The 27080-nt window shown below is 40.3% G+C and overlaps 1 protein-coding gene across 7 annotated transcripts in view; it reads left to right on the top strand.

Annotated features, from left to right (window-relative positions):
• Nucleotides 1-201: 201 nt before the first annotated feature.
• The window catches only part of PPM1B (protein phosphatase, Mg2+/Mn2+ dependent 1B), a 61617-nt gene continuing 34738 nt past the window's right edge, over nt 202-27080 (top strand). Inside the window, exons 1-4 of one of the 7 annotated variants that reach the window (XM_017811646.1) lie at nt 790-835; nt 16359-16474; nt 18655-19003; nt 26722-26866. The gene's annotated coding sequence lies outside the window, so the exon portion shown is untranslated. Of the gene's footprint in view, nt 273-711; nt 836-1230; nt 1468-16358; nt 16475-18654; nt 19004-26721; nt 26867-27080 lie in introns of those variants that run through there. The other 6 variants (XM_017811645.1, XM_017811651.1, XM_017811647.1 and 3 more) reach the window with 6 other exon arrangements.

Consider the following 27080-nt stretch of genomic DNA (forward strand, 5'->3'; position numbering starts at 1 on the left):
TCGCGCGCACATACGGGTACTCGCCACCGCCCCCCGTGGGGCACGGGGGAGGTCGCGCGCCTCTCGCCCGCCCCGCGACCAATCGGAGTGCGGAGCGGCGCCGCGCGCGGGCCGGGCTGCGCTCTGCGGCTCCGCCGGCTCCGCCTGACTGGCAGGGGCGGCGGCCAATCAGAAGAAGGTACCCGCGGGCCGGTTCCCGCCCACTTGGCGGAGCGACGGCGGGGGCGAGAGAGGGTCCAGGAGTGGCGGCGGTGGGAGCCAATGGCCTGCAGGCAAACCGCGCCGCCGGGAGGAAGGGGATGTGGCGGCGGGAGGGAGGCGGGGAGGGGCGAGGACGCTCGCTGACAGACGGTTCCGTCAGCTCTACCCCGAGGCTGCGAGGCCGGTTATGAAAAAAAAAGTGCGGAGAAAGACTGAGTCCGTTCGCTGGCGTCTTGATTGACAAGAGACGCAGCCAATAGTTACCAAAACAAAGCGGGGAAACCCAATCAGGGAAAGGCGTTTGGGCGGGGCCGTCGGGTGAGCGGCTCACGGATCACCAATGGCAGCGAGGAGGGGAGGTGCCGGCGGGGCTGACGGCCAATGGGCAGCGGCGGGGGGCGGGCCGGGGCGGACTCGGCGGTGCCGCCCGTGCGGAGCGCGGTGACGCGGGCGGGGGCACGGCGGCTCCAACATGTCCGCGCTGCTGGCGGCGCTCCGAGTGCGCGACCGGGCGGCGGCGGCGGCCGGCGGCGGCCAGCGCGGGGCGGCGCGCGCCTGAGCCCCAGCCAGCACCCCCCGCACCCGCGCCGGGCCCCGCAGCGCCGCCGGGCGCCGGGGGACGCCGGGCCCGCAGGTACACAGAGAGGGGCCGCGGCGGAGAGGGGGAAGGGGCTGAGCGGGCGGACCGGGGCCGGGGCTGCGGCACCCGCGAGCAGCAGCGAGCGGGGCCCGCGGCTGGTCGGCGGGTGCGCTCCAGGCAGCGAGCGGGGCCCTCCCGGCGGGGGAGCGGAGAGGGCCGCGCTGACACGGGCCAGGCCCCGCGCGGCGGAGGAGCCGGCAGGCCGGGCCCCGCGGGGGTGGCGTCGAGCAGGGCGTCGGGGGTGTCCGGCGTGTGCCGGCGGCTGCCGGGGGAGCTGGGCCGGGGGCCCGGCCCGGGCACGTGCCGGTGTGACCGACTGGGGGTGCGGGGGGGTGGGAGGGTGCGGGCGGCGGGCATGGCCCCGGGGTCGAGGGGAGAAGCTACCGTGAGGCCTGGGTGCTTCTGACGGGATGAAGTCATGGGCAGATGGACAGTGGCTGGGAGCCTTTGGGGAAAAGGAGTTGAAGGCAGTTCTTTCTCGTAGTTTGGAGCTTGCTGGCTCTGCGAACCCTGTGGATATACTTGTGCTGTAATTTACAATAGTGCTTTCTTCGGAAGGAGGGAGTCGTTTTGGTGGGCTGGAGGCAGCTGGAAAAATCGGTGCCCGTCTTGTTTTATGTGCTGCGGTAGGTTGAGGGATGTGTTTATACCGTGGGGGTACATGTGATGGGTGGAACGACATGTATTTGGGAGTAGTGGTACATGAAGGCCTATAAATTTGGGAGCGATAGGTAAACAGGCTTAGGTGTGTTGTAAGGTGAGAAGTAAGGTGGTAAGTTGTTTGGCTTCGAAAGGCTGTAGAGGAGGGAGTCTTGGGGTGGTAGGTAAGGCTGTGTACAGCTTACAGGCACAGTGGTAACAGGTTGCTACAAGGTTCTGGACTTGTTTTGTTTGGTGGCCGGTGTGGTTAGACTTAATGTGCGAGACCTTCGTGTGTAATATGAGCTGGTATGTGGACAGCAAGGCATGCGTGTTCCTACTGCTGTGCATTGGTTTGTCTGCTGCTCACATTGGGAGCTGAGGGAGATACCTGGCTGTCACCAGCACAGTGAGCTTTGTGTCCTGTATGTGGAGATGGGATAGAGCAGCAACCAGCGTGGTCTGTGTCCTGAGAACGTAAGAGGGGCTGTGAGTTGGTGTCTCACCTGTGATGAAATGGAAAGGCTGGGTATTTGTGGTTTGGTCCATGGAATACAAATGGGAAGATGTGTAGCAAATGCCACGTGTTGAGGTCATGATAGTGTTGTTCAGTGAAAAGTTTGTGCATGTCCTGGTGAGCTGTAGAACTGTAGGTGTATATATATTTGTGACAGATGCCAGGCAGTCTAAATTTCTGTCTGTGAGGGCATTGATGCACTCTTCTTGTGGGTTCCAAGGATTATTGTGAGTTATAAGAAAGTGAGGGGGCTTGATTGGGTATTTGGGTACATTTGAAAAAGGGGGAAAGGATGAATTTGTGTGCATTATGCATATATAAGGTGAAAATTATGTTAGGCTATGTATACATACGTGTATCAGGGGAATGGTATTTGTGCAAAAGGGAAACTGGAGTTTTCGTATTGCTGAGTTAGTTAGTCTGTGTATAGAGAGAGGGTGCAGGCGTTTTTGGCTGAGGCTATGAAAAGTTGAAATGGTGTGGGGGAGGGATGATGGACTGGGTCCAGGGTCTCAGGTGGGTCCTGAGCAGGTTGGAGGCTATGGGGATTCTTTGCTACTCATACTATGGAGAGAAGTATTTTACAGTTGTGACATCTAGTGAAAGTAAAAAAAGTGAATAAATATAAGGCAATTTGTCACCATTATGAATATTATCAAATTAAAGGAGGCTACAGAACAGTCAAGGGGTTTCTGGTAAAGTGTGCTTTTTTTTTTTTTTTTTTTTTTTTTTTTTTTTTTTTTTTTTTTTTTTGTTTATTTTGTTCTGTTTGTTTCACTGGGTAAATTTTCCATTAACTTTAAGGGTAAGCTTTTGCTGAAACTCACACTCATAATGGTGTTGACAGGTCAGCAGCTAACTAAAAGCACTTAATATGGTGTAGACAAGCCCCCACGTATGTGTGGGCTCAGGGGCTCCAGTGTGTCTATTATACGTATTTATTACATGCATTTTCTAGACCTTAACACTTAACTGAGTGCGTGTCTGTAGAAGGTGTGGAGTCTTTTGTACTGGACACGTGCTTGTGTTTGAGAGAGGGTTAGTGCATAAACATTTGGGAGTTGGAGATTTGTGAAGAGACAATCCATTTAGAATAGAAAGCTGCTTGGCACAGGTGCAAATGAGGAATACTCATTTGTGTGTGTGTATCCCACGTTCTGCAAGTTGGAGACAGTACGTATTATTTGTTTACGGAGCCACTCGTCTCTTGTTCTGCACAGATATTTAGAGGAGGCTGTTACACAGAATAGTGATCTAATTACGGCACATAACATCAGATGAGGGAATTGTAATTAATGTAGTATGGAGAGGGCTGCATAGAGGGTGCAGAGAACCCATTTTTCCTTTACTGTGATAGCCATGAGGTGATCAGTTAGTGAGGCAGGGACCTAGAGAAAGAGAAGAGTAGTCTTGTAATTATCCTGGACAATCCAGTTCTCTTCTTGTCTCTGGTGTGCGTTTGTCATTGCTCACTTATACTTTTCCAATGATGATCAACTAATGTGTGCTTCTGACTTATTAAACTTGAGGCTCTGTCCCAAGAAATATAAACTTATCACAACTAAAATTACAGCTTGTGAAATCTGTGTGTTTGAGGTGCTCAGTGTCAAGAACTACTGCTCTCGGGGGGGCTGATGGAGAGTGGGGAGTATTTCTTACATGAATGTGTTGCCTCCATATTACAAAAGGGAAAGGCACTAAAAATCCTAGTACCACTGGATTTTTAGCACCACTCTTAATAGTGGATTTAAAAACTTATGTTTGTGAAGTATTTGTATTACTCTGTGGAGCAGGGTTTATTTAGACTGCAGCAAGGGATGGGGTAGAATGGTGTTCAGCCAGTACTGTCCATTTGGAATGGAGCAAACTGCAGCATACCTGGATGAATGTTGCCACAGTGTTCAAGGGGGCAGGGATGGGGTTTTCTTGTCAGTGTGGTTTCTATTGCTTTGTTTGGTTTTTACTTGACAAAAATCACTAAAAATGAAAATTGATCATTTGGTAGTGTCTTGGATCATCACTCCAGTAGGAATGCTTAAATCTGCCATGAAGGCCTACTGCTATAGCTCAGGAAGTGGTAAATGGCTTCTTTTCCAGTCAGCACTGGAAGATAGCTAGCTAACTGTTGGGTTTTGCCAGTCTCTTCCAAGTGAACGGGAAAGCCTTGGTGAAAGAATCCAATCTTTAGACTCCATGTGTGGATTGTGGAGAGTGATGATTGTAATAGACCATGCCTATCTTTGTGCCCATAGTTGTTTTTTTCTCTAGTATTGGTTCATTCTACCCACCACCTTAATTGAATCAAATATGCTCTAGTTTGTTTGGCTTTTGTTTTTTTCGGTTCTTGACACCGTGTCCAAAAAGTTTTCTGATCTCTCTGAATTCAGTGCTGCACTAGTGTTTCGCTTCACTTCTCTGCGAAAATGAAGACACATCCTTCAGATCTTGGACCTTTTAGAAATCCAAGTGGTTTGATCTGAATATTGTTTTTATCGGTAAATTGAAGGAGAGCAATGTTGATTTCTTTAGAAAACTGTTGAAGTAAAAATTTTTTCTGTCTTGTGTCCTTCCCTATTTATTACTTTTTTCATTCTGTGCTTCAGTTGTGGTCTTCAAGATCTGTCCTTGATGGTCTGCAAGATCTGGCTTATAGCTGTACAGGGTGTGAATGGTCACTTCTTCCTTCTCACTGGCTGTTAGCAGTATGAATGCAGGATTAATGTTTTATGAAACTTCAAGAGGGGTCTGGTTTAGCCCTGGTCTCCAACATATCTGGGAGGCATATAATATTCAGGGAATTTAATGTCAAAATCTGGACCGGTATTGCAGCTTATTAATAAGAAAAAAAAATAAAAAAGCCACCCAAATAAAATGATATCTGACTATAGAAGCCCAGAAAAGAGAAATTGAAAGATGTGTCCCTGAAGTAAGAATAAGGATGCTGAGTTTCCAAAAAGATAATCAAAACTGTTTTTCTTTAACAGACAACTTTGCAAACTCACTAGCTATTTGGATGATGTCTTTGAGCTTTGAGCAGATATCTAGTATGGGAAACTTTGTCAAACTGCTTAAAATTTGCCAATCCTGTGCAGATTCATGTTTGTATTATGTGCTAAAGTAAAATAAAAATCTGAAGTATCAATGAATGTCACTCCAAAAAAAAAACCTGGTCTGAACATCTTCACATGAGATGGTAGGAAATTCAGTGAGCTGGCGTAGCTCATCTCCAGTTTCCTGAGATGAGCAGTTCAGTGCATCTCAGTTTCTTGAGACATTATTGGCATCTTGAAACATAAGGGTTGCCAATGAGTGTCGGTTAAATTAGTCTTCTGTTTCTTAGAAAATCCTATTTTGGGAGAGAAGGCACAAAGATGTTTTAATGTAGAAAATGATAGAAGGGAAAACTACATATCTCAGCAGAAAACAGCCCTTCTTACAGTTTTGAAGGAAATTACTCAGGCCCAGGGATTATTGTTCTGCTAGGAAAAATGTCATCCACAACTCCTTTTCTCATGAACCATTAGTTCCTCATTAACATTACTATTATGCCACTACTATCCCATGCCGTAAGTTCTCTTCGTCTCTGGTGGGAAATAACTTTTTCATTGAGTTTTCTTTCAAATAAATAGTACAAGTAGGTGCTCAAGTCTATTTTCACAAGAGTTAACAGGAAACAGGTCAGAAAAACACGTTTCAGACTAGGCTACTGGAAAGCTTAAGATGGCTCTTCAGTGTGTATGGTAATGACAAGTCAATAACCACAAACTTCCAGTTGAATCACAAAGGAAAGCATCATTTGTTCTTGGCAGTTTTCATGGGATTAGCGTGTTAACAGAAAATGTCGTCTTCAATAATCCTACTTTTGCTTCTGCACCCCAGTGTAGGAAGTTGACCTTTACTGAATGTAGAGCAAACATGGTTCTGCATTGTTAGCATGTGAATTAATTGTTTTTATCAAGGAGGTAATGAAGTAAGATGATGACTTCTTGAGCAGAGAAGGTAACACCTTTTTGTAATTTGTTAATACAATACTGCTTTGGTCTGTTCTCACCAGCTTGTTTGTCCTGATAAAGCCAGGTATTATGTGTTCAAAACTCATGATCTTGTATTTAAAATCTGGTATACAAAAAGAAAAATTGGTGACGGGAGAGAAAATCTCAACGATGAAATTGTTGGTAAAGAACTGATGTTTTGATTCAAGTGAAACAATGAATATTATGTTGGTCAGCTTATTTAAAAAGGAAAAAAAGCTCTTTTCTGGCAGCTTTGTTGGTTAAGCTGATGTGTAAGTAAAAAAAGCGTTATTGAGCACATGCTGCTCTTCCTTTCCTATCCCCACCTGCAGTGAAGCCATTGATGTGAATTATTGGGTTGCGTTTTCAGTGTTATTTAAGAAGTTTTATAAACCAGTAAATATAGGTAATGCATGAAGTGTGTAGATCTTGGGATTTGGGGCTTTTTTAAACTGTATTCAGAGGAGTTTTCTAGAAGTATCCCATTAGCTTTTGAAACTCCTAACCTGTAAAGGGGTGGAAGCAAAAGTGGGTGAGTGGTGATACACTGCTGCTATTGTTATTTTAGGGAGAGGAATACTCAAATTTGCCGTGCAGCCCTCCTTTTTAGATGTGTGTTGGCAGTTTAAGTCTGTGGGTTTAGTCACTGCAGCTTGAAGCTGTCATAAATGAATGGACAGTATCTGCTGCACTGATTATATTTACATTAGCAAGCACTATGCTGCAGTTGAAGAAAGTTGTAGAGTGAAGCTCTAACTTAGGCAGAATCAGTGTGTGTACTTCGTAGCTCTTTATTGTACTCTGGGTCTGTGGACTGTGTATGCTCCAAACATTGGTGGGTATTAGGTGCTTTCCCGGATTTTTGGTTTAGGTTAATCTTGGAGATGTCCAGATAGTGTGTTCAGGAACTTCTGTGAGGTGTGAACCAAAGTACAGAAAGTGGGGTGACAGATTTGCTTCAAAAGCACAATACTGATTCAAACTGAAGTGGCAGCATAGATGTACCAACTGGGTCTCTAGATCTTAGAGCACTGCAGAGAGTGTTGAGCTGTGCAGGGGAGTGGGTTCTGCCTTCTGCTGCCTCCTAAGTGCTGTTGTCAGGACTGCAGAAATTGTCTTGCTGCTCTCTGACTAAGGATTGCTTGTTTATCTTGACTGGTAACTGAATGTCTGTTCCCAAATTATTGTCCCTCGTTTTGAAATTTTGTGTGAAAATGACTGGTGTTAAAACTTCTGTAAATTGTGGAAAGTAGTTTTTTCATGGTTTTACTTTAGTTAGTCAAGAATATAACTAGCTGTGTGAGCAGCACAGCCTGACTTCCTGTGACTTTGTGTCTTGTGGTTGGATTTTTCTGGGTGTGCTGTATCGTGAGCTCTGAAAGTATTTTCATGTGTGTGGGGCATTATCTGTCCTGCTGTCCTGTATGGGAAGCTGGTTTTAGTAACAGCTTGAGCTTCTGCTGCACTTGTCCTCAAGGGGCACTAGCTTGGATGTCTCTCCTTGACCTGACTGTTTATTTCCACAAAACTCACAGGACCTGATTATTTGCAAAATATTTACTCTTGTGTTAACTTCTGAGTTCTGGCCAGTTTCAGTGAAACTGTGGGGAAACACAACACGTATAGCTTGGCTTGCTGCTGTTTTATTTTCCACTATCTCGTTTCACTCTTGTTTCACTGTTGTGGTTTTTGTTGTTATGTTTGTTTGGTTTTTTTTTTTATAATTAACACTATTCAAAATGTCTTTCAGAACAGTTAAAAGTGTATCCCCCCAACGTTTCAGGTAACATATCTAGAAATAGGAAATGATGTTCCTTACAGCAGCTTCTTAAGGGATGCTAAAAATCTCTTCTTTGCAGGATAGATAAAATTCTTGAGAGTATCCAGCGTGCTTATTAAACCATGTCCAAATATAAACAGGTGTGAAGTTGCCTTTGTATATTGCAGATGTATGGAAAGTACCACATATAGTAGTTTGGGACCATGATTCTAGGAGGAAATGAATGAGGGTTTTGAAAATGTATGTGCTGAAGTCTCTGGAGTACTGCTAGGCTGGATTTTGAGGGTGGTGGATTAGCAATTGGAGGGGGCGGGGACTTGTGTTTGTGATTACCCTTGTGACCTTGAAAAACTGCTGAAACTGTAATGTGCTTTGAAACTTTTCAGATGAGAAGTACTGTACCGAAACTATGTGGTACTGCAGGCTGTTTTGAGCCTTCTGTCTTCAGTGTATAAAGCTAAAGAAATTGTTCCTTTTGCTTCTGTTTGAAGTGTGCCTATACTCAAAGCATTGACTTCAGAGAGCTTCTCTAAAGGTATGAAAGGTGAATCTAGCACAGATATTATCAGGTTTTTTTTCTGTGTCCTGTCTGCTCCTGCTCTCTGTTTCCCTAGTATAGTAATAAAATATGTGTCTGTACTGTTTGTTCTAGTTCCTGACAGGAAATTCTTATCCTGGTCAAAAAGTATTCTAAATACCAGCTTGTGCATAAGACCTCACTTCAGATGTGGTACTAGTTGCAGCCAGTAGTTTCTACTGTTTGAGATTAAGTTTGGTTCTCTGTGGGACATTTGATAAAAATTGTTTATAGTTGACTTTTCAGGAAAAGGCTACTTATTTTTAGTGTGCATAGTCAGAAGAAACATGAAGTTCTTTTCTTACTTCAGCTGTTGTAAAACTTGAACCTAACAGAGGTAGTCCGCTGACTCCCCCAGGTAGTGTTCAGTCCCTCATCTTAGAAGGTAGAGCAGCTCCATCTAGCTCCATAGAGTCCCAGTGCACAGTACAGTCTGTTAAGACTCATGGATGTCTCACTTTGGGTGTTGTCATCAAGAACTGAAGTGACGCCCCTAAGAAGGTTAATAACAATGTCTAATTACAGGTAGGATTTATACCCAGTCAGTGTTATTCAGTAATTGTAGGACTACTGCCTATAGATGTATCAAATGTACTCCTCAGATGGGGTGTTTATCCATTTACTAGCTTGTCATGTTTTCTGTGCCTTTATCACTTTTCCAGGAGACATATTACAGCAAGAGACTTTTTGTTTCACTTTTCCTTTTCTCTGAGATGATGTCTTTCCTGCTCTTTTCATTGCTGATTGCTTAGGCTGGTGGATGGAATCATGCAAAGTCTAGGTTGTATCTGATTGTGTTACTCTGAGGAATACTTTATCTAAGCTAGTAGAAGGTTGTACATAAGACTTCAAATAATAGAGGTTTTATACATAAACAAGATGAGAACACTGTTGTGAAAACAATAGGTAGAGCTGGGGGAAGAGGGGAGTGTGAAACCTGTTCTATAAATGCTCCATAAGTGCACCACAATTCAAACTGCTGTTCAAAAGATAACCTCAAGTTCATAAGCATTCAGTCGTTTAAAAAATGCATTAATAATAGCAATTGTTTGTTTTCTCTGAGGGTTTCCAACCAGGCCTCCTTTAGATTCTGTGCATCTCTTGCAATGTAAAGAAATTGGAAGCAGTTTAATGTGTCTGTCTCTTACAAGTAATTTGTGGGATCAAGGAAAAGACAAGCATACCACTTTGTGGATGGTTACATTAGAAAGAGATGTTTCTTAGTGTTTGCTGGAGTCAGTAGCTATTCAGTGTCCTCTGCAGGCAGGCCTTGAGAGCTCATTTGTGTTTTCATAAGTGGTAAAAGCTGTAGTTTAACTTTTTCCTGTGTTTTAAAATGGAAATAATAATTAAGTTTGTATGTGATGTGGAAGGAAAGGACTGTTAGGACTCTGCCATAATGATGCTGATGTTTTGTATCCTACTTTTATATCATAGTAAACAATAAATTTATTTTACTTCTGGTTTCCCTTTGGTTTGTCTTATGCTGAACCATGTCTATGCTTCTACATGTTTTCTTATGGTATTTGAGCATGAAAGTGATGGAGGTTAAGAGCTGTTGAAGATGAGTATCTGGCTTGTAATATTACATACAATAGGATGACTTCGCACTTTCTTAACTAGAATTCACCAAAAAAAACTCTATGCCAGAAAAGAAAGTCTCTAAAATGTTTAATGAACTCAAAATAGCAGCTGTTGTTAACCAAAACAGCTTATTTTGTGGTTTTGACTATTGTTGCAGTATTATTTTAATCTAAAGAAAAAAGGAATGCTGTTGACTTAGCACATCTGACTTCTGGAGGGAAGAGGATAAGGTTACAAACAGTCAGAACAATTTCTGTTTTTTTTTAACATGAAGTGAAAATGGTGCCTTACTTCTGGAGTCGGAGGTGAAGAAATAAAGTTCCAACATAGTTCAGGATTCTTGAAATTAGCTTGTGTACTGCTGTTGCCAATGTCAAGAAACAGAATTTAACTTAGTCAGAAAAATGTCACTGTGGAAGGTACTCTGCAATTGTACTTGATTAATTCATATTTGGAAAAAAATTTCCTTGAAAAATACCGTATATTCTCAGTTGTATTTAATGACCATACTATTTTCAATCTGAAATTTTACGTGTTTCTTAATCTGTACAGAACAAATATAGCGCTCTCATCTAGGAAAAGTACTAGTCAGCTACTACTGGAAGTGATTTGTTTTCACTGTTTTGTTTTGTTCAGGCTTAGCAGATTCAGATGTGTTTTGTATAAATAAAAACTTGGAGTAGCAATGCCATAACTGAAGTAACTAATTTTTTGGAAAGGTTTCTCCAGGTTCATCCAGACTTGAAACCTGGTTATGTTGTCAGTTGAGAAGGAATACGAAGCTAATGTGGAAAACTCCATTTTGTCTCTTCCTTCATGGATCTTGTTTGTTTGTTTATTGAAGCACTGATTAAAACAGAAGCTCGTGCATACAAAGTAGGCATGACAGCTCAGATCTGTCGTGAATTGTCAGATTTGTGCTTGAAACCTTTCTGAAGTAAAGTAATGGTCCTAGAACACTGGACTGGAATGTTCATCATCCTTTTCTGCTATTTCTCTTCTTTTTAGTAGTCATCTTAAGCTACCATTAGGGCAAAAAGAAGTGGTGAACTTCTGTGAGCAAACTTGCTTCTGTACAGTTCATTTTGTTCTGATTTCAGAACACTTCCCAGTTAGTGTTTATCCTGTCTTTTCCTTGGGTCAAAGTCTGCTACTTTTACTCCAAGAGAGAAACTAAAATAAGGCAGGAGAGGACATGAAAGGTAGTGTTCTTAGTAAGGAAGAAAACTACAATGCTTTCTAAAGAACTTATGTGATAAATTCATTAATAACTTCAGCTAATACTTGAGTAGGCAGAGCACACTATTCATCAAGGGATATTCTTTCTTATTCTCATCATGGGGTTCTGTTTTCTCTTCATTTGTCTGTTCGTCATGTGAAAGATTTTTATCAGCAGATATGCAGCCTTTTATTACCGAGTGCTGCTGCCTGCCACTGCCTCCTGGAACTGTTTGCCTTTCAGAGGTATCCTGACTCTTTGATAGTAGCATGGGTAAAACGCAACAAGTGTGAGTTGACCACTGACATTGCTGGGTGGGATGGGGAGGAGCTTCTTGGTATTAGTCTTCGTTTTCTGTCCTTTTTGTTTATGTGTGGTTTCTTTGAGTTCTTTCTCATGTTGTATCTTGATAAGGGCTAGGTGGAATGAGAGAAGATTTAGTCTATAGTGCTTTTTCTTGAACTGTGCATGTTGCTGGTTTTTTTTGTCCCAAATTGTGTAAGAAAGTCCTGCAGATAGTAGAAAACTTAGTGCATCTATTCGTATTTTGGATGTAAGGTGTTATGGAATTAGTAGACTTCTGTGACTGTTGCTGAGAAAGCAAAGATTCTTCTAAGGTCTTTGGATGACTGAAAGTATATACTGGGACTAAACTTCCATTTAGAAAGCAAAGTTAGAGCTGATGGGATTCAGAATGATTTTTAAATTAAAAGGGGGAAAAGCAATAAGACTTAACTGGTTCAACCAGCAAAGGTAGTGCCTTCAAAATCTTGGAGAAAGGACAGTTCAAGTAATTCAATTGAAGATGAGTTTTTAATTCCGAATTTCTTCTGTGTTGGTTTCTAGTCATTAACTCTTATGTTACCTCAGTGAGAGTGCTGGGGACTAGACATATCTGATACTAGTTCTTTGCAGCTGTTTAAAAAGAATGGATATAGCATCTTCTTGGAAGCTGACTCATTGCACATAATATGGCTTTGTTTTTTTCTCTCATTATGAGAAGTTTGTTCTCTCTATGCAAACAGATTTCTGCTACATGCTGCCTAGTTGGTGAGCATCTGGTATCCCTCTGTTTAGTTAAAGGTCCTTAGAATAGTTTGGTTTCTTAACACTTTTCAATGTTGATACAGTACAGAAAAGAGAGGTTTTGTTAGGCCTCTGCATGCACTCAGGCATTTGCTTCTGGAACTCACTCATAATCCTGATTTTCATTGAGGAAGAGGTTTTCGTATGATTACCTGAGTATGTTAGTGCTGCTGTATTTCTGTAATTTTCTGCTTCTAACCATGTGCAGGATCCTCTTCCTTGTCATGCTGCTACTCAGCTGCGTCTCATTTTGTGGTGAAAGTTAGGTCATGTGCATATGTTGGGTATATATTGCTGAGATTAATTTTCTTTTAGTTTAGCTTCTTGAATCACCTTGCTATATGAGGATATGAGATGATGCAAAAGTTGGAGCAGAAAATACATGTGGCAGGAGGTGGGCTTACAGCAGTTACCAGTTTAATTTATCATAACTTATTCTAAGATTGCACCTTGAGATGTTTCAAAGGACGTTCTCGTGCAGTTGTTAAACGTGGGTTCTTGGATACCTGGTGACCTGTCTTGTAAATGGAAGTACTATATTTATTTGGAATGTTACTGAAGAGAAGACCATAGAGAAGTCACGTAACTGTGACAATGATCCTAAAGAAAATCCTAAAGCAATCCTAAAGAAAAAAGGGCGTGCAATTAAATGTTGACATTAAAACATCTATTATAACTAAATTGAAAAGGTCCATCCCCTCTTTTGGATTTTCCCCAAATGCATAGCCTGCTACAGATGCTTATATGACTCCCTTCACAGTAGTCATTCCGGTTTAATTAAATACCAGTGGTTGCTGACAAGAATATCTGTAGGCACGAGAATACAACAGAAACCAAAACTTTGCATAGTGAAGGTCATGGTAAGGAGTTTGCCAGAAAGCTCCTGAGCAAGTCAAGCTGTTTTTCTGTGCTTTTTGTCACATTTGCAAATTTGCTTAGGGGATAAGAGGACTGCCTAAGCTCATCCACTATGATGGTGTTCACTGCTTAATGTGCAGCTACAGTATCTTATCCACTGCCTGTTTCAAGCATAAGTTTTCATGAACTGCAAAGGGACCGAACTATTTTGGGTGAAACATGAGTAATGTCATCACTAGCAAAGAATAGAGTTTGCAGTTGTTTGTCAGGCACTGACTGATTCTGTGTCCAGGAGTTCCTGTATTTTTTCAGTTTCAGAGGTCTCAGTAAAATGCATTTTCTTGCAATACAGCTGGGGAGAAATTCAGACTGTTGGAAAAGGTGGAAGCAATATGAATTCCAGAAATTCTTTATAATGTCCATAATGAAACATGTTTGAGTTTTCTTGGTCATTTGCTGTTATTTTTCACTTCTTTCTTTTCCCTTTCTCAGCCACTTGTTTCTGTAATAAGTTTTAGGTAGAGTTACAAAGACCAAGTTTTCCCTTTTATAACCTCTGCTATTACTTTGTAGTTGCCAGATACCTTGAAAATTATCCAGAAACTCAATTGCTTTATTGCCGTGTTTCACGTGTTGAGACCTGCTTTTTTTTATGCACAAAGTTCTTGTATTTAGGCTTCAGAACATTTGAATTCTGCAAATTGTTGAAGCATAGAGCTGGTTCCTGTTCACTGTTTAAGGCATCCTTGCTATATTATATAATAAAGAAAACCTTCTGTTTCACTTGATAAAAGCATTAAATACTGCTCTATTTGGATAGCCCTATCAGTAAGTAGTTTATATCAACCTGTAGCACAACATTTTTGAGCCCCTGAAAAAGGCGACTGGAACAATCTACCTGGCTTTACTAAGGGTCGGTCATGCTTGGCCAACCTGACTGCCTTCTGTCAGATGACTAGGTCTTCAACTGAGGGTAGAGCAGTTTGGATGTTTGGTTTTTTTTACTTTGACCTTAGCAAGACTTTTTAGTGTCCCACAACGTACTCCTATTTACAGTCTGAATGGGAGGATGACTAGACAAGTGAAAACTGGTTTTAGAGGGTGGCCCATGGTTCATACTCTGCCTGGACAGCAGTTAAACTAGAGCTTCTCAAGGGTCTACTGTGACCTACTCTTACTTACTTTTTTTTATTTAATGTCTTTATTGGTGGCCCAGAGAGGGAGATGGAGTGCATCTTCATCAGTTTGTGGTAGACACAGAAGTGGGTGGCTCAAGGGCAGGGTGGCCATCCTGAAGTACTCAGGCTGGAGGAAGAGGCCTGTCAGAGTCTTAAAATGTTCATCAAGGACTCATACCAAGGCCTTCTTCCAGGACTGGTAACGGTGCTGCAGAACGGTTGGGTTGTAGCTTTACTGAGAAGGACTTGGTTCTGGTGAACAGCAGGTTAAGTACAAGTCAGCAGTTCACCCTGCTAGTCATGAAAACAGCTTTATTGCCTTTTAGTTGACATTTGTTTCACATGGTCCCAGAGTGCATCTGCAGTACTGTCTGCAGTTTTGCTCCTGTGCTCCCTACCCTCAAGAAGAACAACACTGATAAACTTCAAGCAAGTTCACCAATATGATCGGGGAGCTGTTGTATGTGACCTGTGAGGGGATGCTGAGAGCCTTTCGTGACTCTTTACCCTGAAGAAGAGATGCTTAGGAAGGATGTAGTAGCAGCCATCCTGGTATAGGCAAGGATGGATACCAGGAAGATGAAGCCAGCCTCTTTACTGAAGTACACAGTGGGAAAACAAGAGACAGTAACCATAAATTGAAATTCGGGGATGTGTGTTGAAAAGTTTTTACTGTAAAGAGGATTAAGAGATTTTAAGTGATAACCTGTAAGCCTCTGTAGAAGTTTTCAAGACCTGAGTAGATAAAGCCCTAAGCACCTGGGACTGCAGTCAGTGTTGACTGAGCTTTGAGGAGGAAATGGATGACTTGCTGGGTCCGCTCCGCTCTGAATCGTTCTATGGAGGATCACCCATGGGTGAGACTTAATAGCAAAACTAACCAATACTGTTTTATTTGGAAACTTCATTCCTTGTGTGAATGGTGTTTATTTCTAGTGCTCCTAAGTAAAATAGCCTTACCATAATCACTTACTTGTGTTGACTATTTTTGATATTAAGCATTAGTTACTTGGAATCCATCTACTGAGTAAGCATGGAATAAGCAAGGTACATTCATTGAATAAACTCAGAAAGAAAGGAAAAGTACTCTTTTTCAGTGTCAAAAATATATTATGGTTATAATATAACTATATTATAGTTAACCATATGTCTTGCCTTTGTTATTCTGAACCTTGTGGTAAAACAAAGCAATTTGTAGAGCATTTGAATTTATTGGGGAGGGAGGAGGAAGCAAGATGCTGGATAGTGGAACTAAATCTCCTTTTCTCTGGTATTGGTTCCCTTCCCACTTTGTCCAGGCCTGTGAAAAAAACTATTATCTTAGATGCTACATATAAACATGTCCAAAATGGACAAGGCTTTGGTTAGATTCTTGCTGCAGAAATTACATACTGGGTGGGTTTAAGTGATAGCCCTTCTCATGGGTTTGGGGAAAGTGCAACTTCGTTAGTTTTTTTTGTAACCAAGAGAGCGTAGTGAATACTTGTGTGTTTCTGCTTGTGCTTTTAAAGAAATCTGTAGTGGCCAGTAACAGGCTTCTTTGTCATGGTTTCTGTGCTTTTGAGTAAGTTGCTATCTCAGCTCTTAGTCTTTCTATTCCTTTGCATGCATGGTCTGGATATATTCTTGTAAACTATTGCATTAGTGTATCAGATTTTTCCATTATCTCTGCACTTAGACATGCATGCATACACATAATTGTATTCAGGCGCTCTCTGTCACGTGGTTTACGTATTACTGGTTTGGAAACGGATTTGGTTACACGATATCTGTGAAGGTGGTATGTATTGACAGTGGGAGTTTTTTGGCAAGTAGTGGCCACTGAATTGTTTGTTGATATCTTAAATCGCTTCATACTTTCATCTCTAACAAGTTAAAAGCATTCATGTGATGTTTTGCTGCATTACGTAGACAAATAGGAACTTCTTGACTAACTTGACCTCTTCCAGTGGCTCATGGAGTTTATCAGTTTCAGTTTAGCAGTAGCTATTGAGTTACAGATTGTATTGAAAATTGTGTTGAACTAGGAGAGAAATTGGTCAATTCTTCCATCTTACTGCTTTCAGACTCAAAGGCTCTTCTGCTTTATTCACCCTTAATATACATGGAAGAGTCTCTAAAGTGAATCTCTATCGGAAAGACAAAGATCTGAAAGAAGTTTTGCTTTTGTACTACATTCAAGGTAAGACTTTCAAAATTGTCCGTAATCAGATGACAAAAAGCATGAATAGTGAGACTTGCAAAATGAGACTATTTCTGAGTTCTTGGCTTCTTGCACATTATACTATTCCTGCAGACTATTATGACTGTTTACTAAGTACTAAATACTTTGTTGAAATGCACTAATGATCAGAGGCATATAAGCTGGCAGTGGCTGTGTTCCTTAACTAAAATGGTCAAGTGAGTTGCTACTTGTAGCTAGTGTTTACTATGCAGAGCTGTCTTTTGGGTAGCATAGGTGTTTCTAATTCTAAAACTGATATACTAAGTTGCATGATACAATATGGAATGTCTTACTAAATTGGCAGTGTCTTAGTAACGTTTTTGTTTACTTTTTATTCCTGTGATGAGCTTATTGTAATCCTCTGCAAATGCAGAGACTGAATGCGGTGAATGCATTCGAGTGATAATTTGGTCACTTTCAAAACATCGGGAAATAATTGGGAGTCAGAGGGCAAGTTTGCTGCGTTTTGGAGGGAATGGTAGATGCATTTCTTTCAATAAAACCGTAGCTTCAAGCACATGCACAGGCAGCACCTGTCTGCAAGTTAAAACACTGGTCAAGTGGTAGGAGCCATTAACATCATTCAGCAGTGATGCCATTGACTTCAGCTTACATGCACATTTTGACAAAATGTTATTAATGTTTGTTGTGTCACTCTCACACCACTCCCAGGGAAGGGTGGAGGATATATATATGAGGCCATGAAGATGATCAGAGGGCTGGAGCACCTCTCGTGTGATGACAGGCTGATAGAGTTGGAGTCGTTCAGCCTGTGGAAGAGAAGGCTCTGGGGAGACCTTGTAGCAGCCTTCCATTACCTAAAGGGGGCTTACAAGAAAGCTGGAGAGGGACTTTTGACCAGGGTGTGTTGTGACAGGACAAAGGGTAATTGCTTTAAACTGCAAGAGGCTGGGTTTAGATTAGATAGTAGGAAGAGAAATTGTGGCTACCCTCTCCCTGACAGTGTTCCAGGCCAGGTTGGATGGGGCTTTGAGCAACCTGGTCTAGTGAAAGGTGTCACTGCCAATGGCAGGTGGGTTGGAACTAGATGATCTTTAAGGTTCTTTCCAACCCAAACCATTCTATGAAGAATGGAGAGGCACATAGCTGTCCATTGCAGAGATAGTACTTGTGTAAGAGGGGGAATACAAGGCCATGGTATCTGGTTGTAGAAGGGACGTTGGAGACATTCACATGTAGTCACTCAGAAGGACCTAAGAGTTATTTTGGGGCCTAATATAGAAGTAGCACTTAATATAGGCAGCTGGTTGCCTAATGCTAGCAGTTTTGGGGAGGTGGAAACCTACTGAAATTGGCACTCATTATACTGCATTCAGCACCTACTTGAAGGCTTGGATCAGCAGTCTTATATTCATGTACCTATTTCTGACTTTTTTTGTGACTGTGGTTTTGTTTTTTATGTAGCAGGTTTTACTGAACTATTTGTGTAATCCCCAAGCTAAATGTCTTTCTTTTTAAACTGCTAAATTCATCTGATTCTTTCAGTTGCTCTGCAAAAGCATGAATACTTAAGAGTATTCCTTTATGTGCCATGATTATTTTATGGATACATAGTTTAATCCAGATAATTTGTTAAACTAGAATAGAATACACGCAGGATAAGCTTTATATGGAGTTAAGTGGTAAGACTGAGATGTGAGTTTTGGCATATAGAAATCATTTTAAAATGTCTTGACATGTTGTCTATAAATGGGATGACAGAGTAGGGTGTTTGCCCCCTTGCTACAGTTAATGTAGTTTTTTAATGCATCTTTGTGCTAAGATGTTCCCATCACCATTCAGTCCAGCAAGGCATGTCTTGCAGCCAGCCGTGTCCAGGAGCAGTAGTAACCTTTGGTGGAGCTGGTGATGGTGTCTTAATCTGTGTTATCCAAATTTGCCTGCAGCTGATGTCTGAAATGATGAGTCGTATAAAGTGAATGTTGAATTATTAACATGCTTGCTTTCCCGGAATCCTTTTTGCTGTCAAGTCTGTGTAGATGTATCGTTACTGCATTGACTGCCTGTCATGTCCTTAAGCACCCTCTCTAATAGTGATTTCTTGAAAATCGGCATGGTCTTCTTGCATGTTACTTTTAACATTCTTATTGACAAAATTGCCCTTTGAATTTTTACAGGTGTAGTTCGACACGTATTGTGATACTTGCATAGTGGCAAAACTAATACAGTTTTTACTCAATAGAAATATCCGAAAGTTCAGCGTTGAAATATATGTTGCAAATTGAGAGTTTAAACTGTATTGATTAAAAGTGACTCCAAGTAATTTGTTGTGGAACTGAAGGTGCAGTATGAATTGGACAAAACTTTTGAGTATTTAGGCTTGAAAGTTGCCAAATGGCTGCTCTGTGCCAAGTACTCCTCTGTTTAGATGACAAGTGAAGCAGTTCAGATAGCCCCAATGCAGACACCTGAAAAAGATTCCATGTGTCCAGGCAACGATACTGGAGCCTGCTGCCAGAAAAAAAGGTAATGGAAATTTGCTTCACTCTGCAGTTCCTAGACATAGTAATTTTTTTTATTAGACTTCAGGCTTTTTCTTGAAAAGTTTCTCTAGCCTGATGGAAAAGTAGAGCATGCTATAAAAGAGCAGGGGGGGAGTAGGGTGTTTTCTGATGTAGTCCGAGAAGTCATCTGTGATCCAAAACCTAACTTTCTAGACTGTACTGTGGATTGAATATCATGTGATTACAGGTGTATTGATTCTGTTACGGTATGGGAGTATATAATTACATATCACGTAGGATCAGCTGCTTCTCTTCAGCATTTGTTTATAACTGCCTTAAAAATGCTTTGAGATATGCCTTATTTGACATGAATCAAATCAGTTCAACCAGGTTGATTTAGGAAGATGATAAATCTGTTTTGGTAATAAGGGAGTGACTTTATAAACAGATGGATCCTCTTAAAAATTTTTAATTGCCTTTATGTTTATAAGCGCTTATTCTCTTAATACTAATACCGTGCTGTTACTGAAGTAACTTTACTAGTAATTAGAAAAATTGTCTTAGCATGGAGGAGACAAAGGAAAAAACTGTTCTAAAACTGTAGTCGAGGTATAAAAATAACTGTATTTTAACAATTCCTATTTGGAGTCTTCAGTTCCTGTATTTTATAGAAAGTTAGTTCTTTTGGAAGACTGTGTGTGTGTAGGCTGTGAGTTGACATAACAGATGCTTGAATTCTCTCTTTCCAAGTCATGTGCTTTGCAGTAAACATTAAAATGCCTGTAGCATCATAACTGTTAATAATTGGCTGCTGGTACTACTGGTGTTCTTATGTTACCAATTTGAACGTGATGGTGATTTTATTGTGGTGTTGAACGACCTCTTTTACATTTAATTTAACTCCTGTTGTGTATAAATTTAGCAAGTGGTAACATGGCTAAAAAAAGCCACAAATAGATCCAAGTGGCTAACTAGTGGGGCAGAGAATTTATGCCTTCTGTAACTGTCTGCACATCAGCAGTGGCCAAGATTTTTTTTTTTAATGCTGTGATGGCTCAGTTTTCATGCCTTTATACCTGAAGACTTACTCTTACAAGATGAGGGAAGAACCTTCTTGGAGAGAGGGAAAGTCCTTCCTCTAGTCTCTAGTATCATATATGAAGAAATAAAAAGCCACTCTTGCTATCCCTTATAAATTTGGTATAACTTGATTTCTGTCATTGTCAAACATATCAATATTAGGGAATTGCTGTTGAATTTTCTGTACTTGGTGCTAAGTGAAATACTGTAATTTTGATGTTTTTGCTTATTTTTCACCCCACTTGGTGGTGTTCAAGTGCCTTCTAAATTTTGTATGTACTTGGGGTCTCACTTAGGGATGTATGTGTTATATGTATAAGATATGGAAAGGTGTGATGAGTTGGCATGCATATATTGTAATGCTTTAATTCTTCTAATAGACAAAATGGGATGCTATTGTGCCTTTGAGAATCCTTTGTGGGATATTTGTTTTAAATACAGAATCTTTACAGAAAGACACGTATAAACCAGGTTTAAGTTTTTTTTTCTTTCAGAAACAGCAGAAATATGATTGGGATATTAAGGATAAAGAATTCCTTATTGGCTTCAGTGATAGTAGCGAGACTTAATTCAAAAGCTGACTTGTTCTAAATGCATTGCTGGCCACTAGGAACTAGGATGAGGTTCTCTACCCAAATAAAAAATAATTTTGGGGGACTCCGGCTCTTAGCTGGCTTAAAAATCACTGAATACTGTTCAGAGAAGAATTAGTCAAGATAACCATCTGCAGATAATCTGCTCCTCCCCTTTGTGACCACTTCATATGAGACAATATTAAAACAATATTAATCTTCTGAAAACTGTCAGACTTTAACTGTATCCTGCAACTAAAGCATCCTAAATTTTTGTAGCTGTCCCCTTTGCTATCTTAGCAATCAAAGTGTACAGTTATGTCAGGTTTCTTACCTACAGTGTAATGAAGTTTGTGACAGTGAAGTTTCTTTATTGTTCAAATGCACATACTTGCTACTGAATTAGCTGATCTGAAATATGGTGCTTCCTCTGATTTTCCCGAAAACTGATCCTGTAGGATTTTTTAATTTTTTTTTCTGAGAACTGATTCAGTAGGAGTTTTTTTTATGATTTTATGCTAAAGCCTTTCTTTGAAAGGCTTAGCTAGAAAAGGCTAAGCCTTTTCTACTGCATGATCAACAGAGAAAGTTTTTATTTGCAAGATTACTTCTGAATTTGATTAATACCATATTTTGCCAACACTTCGCTCGTTGGGGGAAAGGAGTGACAGACTCTGGATGCCCTTTAGTACTGCTATAGGAGGTAGAGTGGGTGAGACTGAAGTGAAATGTGATTTAGGGACATGCTGTTTTGGTCCAGAGGACTTCAGAAGAGATGTGCCTTGTAATGTTATCAGCTGACAGGTGTGGTGGGTTCTTTCTCAGAACATTTAATTAGTGCTCAGGCTGAGATTTCTGCTGGTTTTATGCAGGTGGACATTTACAAAGTCTAAGTAACCCACCTGTAGTGACTGTATTTTTTAAAAACATCGATTTGAAGGCCAGGTGTTAACAAAGACAGCAAATGGACAGATGGTTTCAAACTGATTAAGTAGCTATTGCTACCCAGGTATTCTAGCTAGTAATGTGATAATGAATTTACCTCATGGGGAAACACTATAGAAATGTGCTGAAATGATAGGCACTGCAGTAATAGTGAACATCTTAGGTTGCCCGTGCATATCACTTTGTGTCTGATAGGAATTTTGAATGCCTATCAGGAAGATGAAGGTTTGCAACTCTGCCCTTTGCTTTAAGAAAAAACACAAACTCATACAGAATAATACAGATGCATCTTCTTCAATCTGCAACTCCTGGATTGCTGTGGAAAGCAAAATGTGTATCTAGAACTTTACTTACATTGCAGTGATTATGTACAGTAAGATAAAAGCTAGTTAGAAACTTTTGCAAGCTTTTCCCTAGAAAGTCCTATCAGCCCCAATAAACATGTTTGTTCAAAGTCCTCTGCTTACAATCCTTTGTTGTTTTAACTGAGGTTTTTTTTTTAAAGAAAGCTGACATATAAATGGAATACATTTTAACTCTTGAAGATAATTCCTTCTCTTTAGTTCAGCTAAAGATCAGATCACTTAAAATGAAAGCATTTTGTACTTGGATGTTTTTACTGAAGCATGTTAGATGGCCTCTCCCTTCAGCCTCATCTCTTCCTAAAGCTGGCTGTTTGAAAAGCTGTCCAGCATAACTGATGGAGAGATGATTCCACATTTCTCTGCTTGAGTTACCCTAAGCATAGCTCTGATCTGTTACAGAGGAACAGAGGAGTAAGTGCTTGCCAGTAATCTCCCAGTAGGCAAATACAGATTGCGTACGTGCATTCTGAATTCCAGTAAGGCTGGCTTTTGGTATTCCTTCATCTTATGCTTGTATAATTCAACAAAGTTTGATTTACTCGTAAGCTGGATGAGCAGTCTGTGCTTCAGGCATTCACTTGTACCAGCGTAACTGTCTGTACGTCTGCTCAGCCACACGCTTGGAAACGGGAATGAGCTGCTGGGAGCAAATACCGCTTAAGCTACCACTGCTGCCATGACATCCACACAGCTGTAGTGCGAATTTACTGATCTAAAGCTTACCTAAAAGTGAGTCACAGAGAGTTTAGGAGTTAAGAAGGTGCCTTGCAAATACATTTTAAAGACAGGTCTGCAGGAAGAAAGTTCAGAATAGCTTTTGTGATATGTATCAAAAAGTCCACCATTTCTGAGTGATATTTTAAAGTATGGACCTAATTAGAATGCTAAGCCCATGATATTATCAATATTGGTATAATAGTGGCTTCCTGTTGGGAATTCAGCATTTAATATTCAAACGACTAACTGGCAATAGAAGTTCGAGCTGCAAACTTCAACCTGCTAAACTAAACTTTCACTGGAACCCCAAGTAAATGTTTAAGACATTTAGATATTTTAAGAAGTCCTTGGTGTTAATTCTAAAATACCATGGAAAGATACTGTTGCACTTTTTACAAAACCATATTATTGTATTACCTGCTTCAAATAGGATTAAACTTGCTTCATAGAGTTTTTAATTTTGAACTTTAGTTCATTCTGCTTCCTTTAACTGTTTAATATGAATATTTTAGTGCAACTTCCATGTTGAAAGGGTGGGGGGGAACAACAAAAAACCCCACACCCACAGAAACACAAATCAAGACCTTGTCCAGTCTTGGTTGATTCACAGTGTTTTTATGTAGAACCAAGGATCACTTAGCATATATAGAGAGAATTAATTACCCTTCTATTACAAAGGATGAACAACTCTTTCTTTAGGGTGAAAGTTTTACCTTTTCTCAAGTAATTAAGTAGATATTAACTCCTGGTTTAGTTTGGGATTTGTCATATAGGTAGGAAGAACTCCTGCATGAACTTGGAGCACTAGTGCATTCCCTTGGTCTGTGCTCCTGCCTTCCTAGAAAAATCAGGTAGCCTAATGAGTGCCTCTCTTAGGAGAGGGATGTTATCTTACCTCTACCATATGGTGGGAACATGCAGCTGGGAGGTTGCAGTTTATTAGCTAACCTGTGGCACACACTAGTGCTCTTTTCCTTCTCCCTCCTGCTGTCTTCTGCAAAATCTTTTAGTATGTGTGTGACCCACACAGATACACAGAGTTCATAGTTCTGGAGGATGATATAGGTGGTGGTGGTATTGTGCTGTCATAAGGTCAATCATGGCCCATTAGATCATAGCTCTTTCTGTTCATGTTCAGTCAGTGAGGTGCTTCGTTTGTTTACTTGTTTTAAAGCAGCAGTGATTTGGTTGTCCGTGAAAGGTCAGAGTCGTAGCTGGTCGTGAGGCAGAATAAACCCGGTGTTTATCTGGTGCTCCTCTGACCAGAGTCTGGAAACTTGCAAAGGACTGGATGTTGTAGTGGGTTTTGTTTGTTTAAACATTAGGATTCAGCTTGAGGATCATTGGTGCTTTGCTACCAGGATTATTAAGTGCATATTTAATCATCAGGAATACCAGCATTTGATGCCTACCCTTCTGTAAAATAATATAGTAGTGTTTTTCAAATCTCTCTGGATTTTTTTTTCATGTGCTTATTTTGGAATACTTGGTTTAGTTCTTTAGCAATGAATTACTTATGTTGACTTTAGCTGTATGGTCTTTACCTTCTGAAGCAAATACTGTAAATGTGGTGAAATTCAAATTCTTTATTAGCCAAGAAATATTTAAGTTTTGCTCAATTAAAAACTATTCTACTATAGGGTGCTGGTGTCTTAGTAGCAAAAAAAGTTTACTGAACTGACCTAGTCCTACTCAATTATTTTTATTGTATTTATGTTTACATACTCCAAGGATTTAAGTATCTCAAATAAAATGCTTAATACATCTTGTAATTTTGTTAAGCCTTTGATAAGAAACATTCGACTTTATTCTTGTGATGTAGTTTATGATGAGCAATCTGGACAAAACATTTGCATTTGTGCATGTGACTGTTTTTTGCACAAAAATTATTAGGGGCTGGATATAATAGCTTGTTATCCCAAAGCTATATCATGCATCTACATGTCATATGAAGGAAAAAAGTGTGGAGCTTATTTGGAGAGATAAGAGTCACCACTGTGCAGAATTAAGTAGAAGTAATGTCCCCTCTTTGTGCTATGTTCAGGGGTGGAGTATGTATCTTAAACTGCTTTTGTGTTTTGGGACACTGAATACTGTATTTCTCACTTGTTTATAGCTATATGTATAGATAGAATTTGTATAAATAGAAGCATATTCTGGAGAAAAGTACTCTTAGCCCAAAATACCTGTTTTGAATCTGCCCTACTGTAAGCAACCTGTCTCCTGGCTAAAAGTCATCCCTGTCTAAGGAATGCTCTCTCTCACATCCTCTGTAGAACAGCATTTGGGAGGGGTCAAGTCTCTTGCTTCTGAAAAGCAAAATGCTTATCTTCTGGGCTGCTTTTGTGAGCTCTTCTAAAGGCCACTGGAGTAACATCAGAAGCACTGAGGCTCCTGAACACTTCATTGTGCAAGCACCCTGTACCCTCCTAGTTGGGGGGATCTTTTGAAGGTGGGAGACAGTGCATGGAGGGAGCTGCGTTCTTGTCACATGTTTTGTGTCTGTGCCCTAGAACAACCTGTATTTAGGAGGAGGGAGTTTGGCTATTTTGTGCAACTTTGTGAGTCTGTGCTTTCTATGTTTTGATTTTTTTCTCCAGAGTTCTTGGATGTGGAAACAACATTTTTACTGAAACTTTTTAACTTCTTGGGGAGGGCTTTTGCCGTGTAGTCCAATACAGTGATTTAGTAGATTTTTTTTTTTTTAGAACTTTTTTAGAGTTCATTAATGATTTAGTGGATGCTTCTTAAGGTCTAGTTTCACAATACTCTGAACAAATCTGAATTGGCAACATCTCCTGGTTCTGCATTTCTGTCATTGGCATTTGTCTGATCCTGCATTTTCTAAGCTGGTTCGGAGACCTCAAGTGGCAGAAAATAATTGAATTTTTCTGAATTAGTTTGGTTCCTTGAACCATCCATCCTGTTGTAGTGCCTGAGAGAATGTTGGTGAAAATACAGGGCTTACAGCAGTGTAAAAGTTATGAGCATAAAACTTACTGAACCCTTACAGTTCTTCAAAGGTAGCAAAGCAGTCCTTTAGCAATTTTGTGCTTATGACACTTTTTGGTAGTTGAAAAGCACTATTTAGTGTTTGAAAGAGACAAGCCATAATGAAATGTCATAGCTCCATTCTTCGATCAGTGGGCTTAAAGTCAAGACCTGCAGTAGATCCTCTTTATCACTCATTCAGCTCATCAGAGTGCTGTAATCAGTTTAAAATCTTCAGTGTCACAATAAGGCTTGTATTTCCCTCGTGCCCCAAACAGAGCTGGCTGTTATGCAGAATTCTTCCTGCAATAATTCCTTTTACTAGTAGTGTACTGTCGTGGTAACTTTTGTAAGATGCAGTGGTTTATAAGATTAAATATGTAGTCCCTGATCCATGAAGGAGTTTGGGCATTTGCATCCTGTTCAAAACAATGGATAGATGCTTTTGTAGATCCACACATCTGAATTCTTAGTTATTTGCTACTTTTACATTTCAAGCTGAATTTATGGTTAATTTTATAGAAAGTATTTTTAAAGAAATATAATGATTCTTATTTCAGAGGACCTGAAATACATTTGCAATTGAAGCTTATTATTTTTGTTTTAAACTCTTGTGCATTTTTACATCTAACCATGCAGAATAAAAAGCTTAGAAATTACATGTGCTACACATGGTGGGTTTAAGTCTTATCAAGCACTCAAGGAGTGTACTCTGTCATTTGAGTAGGTGAATAAAATTAAGAAATAGCGGAGTGATGTTAGGAGGCATGCAAAAGCTATTCCTTCTGTTACTGAATTTAGGGATTTGAATGGCAGGTAGTTGGCTGAAGACTTTTTAAGTGCTTGTCAGTGTTAGTGAAGGAAATAGGGAAGAATTTAATCTGATACTTTGTTAGCATGAATCTTGAATGTGACATTTAGAGAGTGTGTTGAAAGGTCTTCTGACATCCAGGTGTAGCTTTAGTTCAAGCACTTCTATTTAGGAAAAAGTTATATTCACGAAAAAATTAATGTACAAATCTGTTGTGCACCATCTGGAGTAGCTAACTGCTTCCTTTGTTTCTTTCTAGGAAATATCAAAATAAAGCAGATGTTGTGTCCTGTACTGTTATCTCAAGGTTTTGCAAGTCATTCTGTTATGTGCTTCTTGGCAGCAGGAATGTAAACTAATTCTTACAGCACTGAACTAGAACCTTGACAAGGTTACAATTACAGGTAAGAACAAATTATGCCACTTTGAAATTTGTGAGAACGTAGAGTTGCTTTTACTTTGACTGTGTTTTAATTTGCAATTTGTAATTGACCATGGATTAACAGAAATTTCAGAGCATATTGGATAAAATTATGTGTTTTTTCTTCTCTAGATGTATTTTAATTTTGTTTAATGCTATTTTTTAATAGGGAGGAAATATAATTTCAAGTATAGCTT

The sequence above is a fragment of the Lepidothrix coronata genome, unplaced genomic scaffold, assembly GCF_001604755.1.
Source record: "Lepidothrix coronata isolate B3197 unplaced genomic scaffold, Lepidothrix_coronata-1.0 Scaffold33, whole genome shotgun sequence".
NCBI classification, from domain to species: Eukaryota; Metazoa; Chordata; class Aves; order Passeriformes; family Pipridae; genus Lepidothrix; species Lepidothrix coronata.